This window comes from Myotis lucifugus, unplaced genomic scaffold (genome assembly GCF_000147115.1).
Source record: "Myotis lucifugus unplaced genomic scaffold, Myoluc2.0 scaffold_480, whole genome shotgun sequence".
NCBI classification, from domain to species: domain Eukaryota; kingdom Metazoa; phylum Chordata; class Mammalia; order Chiroptera; family Vespertilionidae; genus Myotis; species Myotis lucifugus.
Genome location: NW_005871528.1, coordinates 520,041 through 522,294, shown reverse-complemented (window position 1 = coordinate 522,294; position 2,254 = coordinate 520,041). Strand labels below are relative to the sequence as shown.

General features: G+C 56.1%; 1 protein-coding gene across 1 annotated transcript in view; it reads left to right on the top strand.

The window, feature by feature from the left end:
- The first annotated feature begins 2,174 nt into the window (after nucleotides 1-2,174).
- Nucleotides 2,175-2,254, top strand: part of ALDOA (aldolase, fructose-bisphosphate A) — a 5,130-nt gene continuing 5,050 nt past the window's right edge. Inside the window, exon 1 of the mRNA XM_006103324.2 lies at nucleotides 2,175-2,247. The gene's annotated coding sequence lies outside the window, so the exon portion shown is untranslated. The remainder of the gene's footprint in view (nucleotides 2,248-2,254) is intronic.

Genomic DNA, 2,254 nt, shown 5'->3' with positions numbered 1-2,254 from the left:
AAGCTTTTAATACCCTCTTCTCTGAAGTGAGGGCAGGGGAGCCTCTCTCAGCCACCAATTTTGTGCGCAGAATGACAGCAGGGTCCTCCAAAATCCCACAGAGCTGACTTCATCCCCAGACTGGGACTCCCCAGAGACACCCCAAAGCACACCCTCATCAAACACAGCGAAACCACTTTGCTCTCTGTCCCTTCCACCATGACACTTCTAGCCTCCTCCTTGGGAGCCAATTCTAGTGGCAGGAGCTCCAGCCCAATTCAGCCCCCTCTACCTGGAGACACTAGGTCCGTTCCCCTCACAGGAGCCCCTAGTGATATCTGATAGCACCAGTCATCCGGCACCGCACCCCGAAACCTCAGCTGTTCAAAAGGTCATTCCCCTATTCCTGGCCTGGCCCAGTGTCTGATCTGTGCAACTGTGACTGTCACTAGCTCTGCCTTAGGACTCAAGATGCCAGTTTTCTGTCACACACCCTGGGCGTGTGCTGCCCCAGCCACTTGGCCTGACTCCACTTACTGCCTGAAGCAGCCTCAGATCATCTCTGCCCCAGGACAGGAGAGGAGTCGGCTGGAGACGGCTGCTCCCCCTTCCTGTCTCTAGGACATGCTGTTCTTCTCCCCAAGAGGCAGGCCTTCTGTTTCCCTGGGAACCGAGAAGCCTCTTCTTTCTCCGCTGCCTGCAGAGGGAGAAATTATGTGCTTTGGTTTATCCATTCATCCCACAGCCATCGCTGAGCATGAGTCCCCATGCCAGCTCCGCGGAGACGTGAGATGAACAGTCCCTGTCCTGGCAAACCCAGAGAGGAGCTGATGTTCCCGACCTGGGAGGCAGTGGGTCGAGGGGGGTCTAAGGACGGGGAGCAGGCAGGCCAGGTCTCTCCCAGCAGCAGCCCCCAGATGCATTCCTTTGGGCAATCACTCCCCTCTCTGAGCCTCCATTTCCTCTTTTGTAAAGAGGCTCCTCTACTCAAGGTTCTGACAATTAGGAGATATAACTTTTTGAGACATGAAACAATTTAAATATGCAAATTACCATTATTAAAGGTTTTAAAACTCATTCATGAATGCAGTCTGCCTTGCACAGAGTAGGTGCTCAGAGATGAGGAGATCCTGCAGTTTGGTCTCATGCCAGGAAGAAATCCACAAAACCAACAAGTTATTTTCATTATTTCCCTGTCTACTGACTTTCAGTTGCACTGGGCCACAAAAATGTAGAACCACCATTGAGCTGAACACGGGGACACCCGAATGCTAGCCTGGGACCAGGCCAGTAGCTCTCTGGTCCTCAGTCTCCTCGCCTATAAAATGGGGAGAACGAGAGAACCCCCTGAATAGTTTCTTCCAGCTCAGTTGTTTGGAACATTGCCTCCTTGCTGATTTCTCAACAGCACGGATTTGATTTGTTCCCAGGGATGGTGGATGGTACTCTCTGTTCCACTGGGCAAATGGACTTTCCAGGCCTGCTTCCTTCTCCCCTGAGGGACACAGCCGCAGGCTCTGGTCCCCCTTCCTCCTGCCCACCTCCTTCACTCCCTTCTCCTCTCCCTCAGGGCTGGGCCCCTCGCTGCCCTCGTTGCTGCCCACTCTGCGACTGTGCCTGTGCGTGCCAACTGCCTGACTGCCAGAGCCTCAACTGCCTCTGCTTCGAGATCAAGCTCCGATGAGGACCCAAGTCCCTGCCCTTGGGGGAGTGGTCAGCCCCCAGGGCCCACATGCCCTCTTCCCTGAGGGGCCTCGGGCCACTGGAACCACGGATGGGCTGCCTGGCTCACTGGCCTGGGAACCAGCAGTGGAGAACTTGGCTCTCAACAGAGCAAGACCTGGGGAGCCATTGGCCGGCTAGACTGCAGTTCCCGCACAGGGACAACGAAAGAGGGGCCGGAGCCCCGCAGGTGCCCGGCCCTCCTCTTCCCCTCCCCAGTAAACGCATGCTAACCACGGGCGGAACTTGGACCTAAGTGTCAGGATATAGGGTACCCTGGCGTGCCCAGTCCATGGGCTCTTGGTTGTTTTGGGGTGTGGGTATAGCACCTGCAGCTGCACTCCCTCTAAAGAAATGGGCCCCAGAGAATCCTAGCCGCTGCCATCGGAGCCCAGGTGGGGGAGGGGGTCAGAGGAGGAGGCAGGGGAGGCCACATGATCGGAGTCCCCTTTCCCCTTCTCCCCACAGAGCCCCGCCCAGAGATCTATTTCCCTTTTGAGGGCCTGAGTCTGGATTTCCAAGGAAGAAATTCCCTCTGAGTTACGGGTGAGTG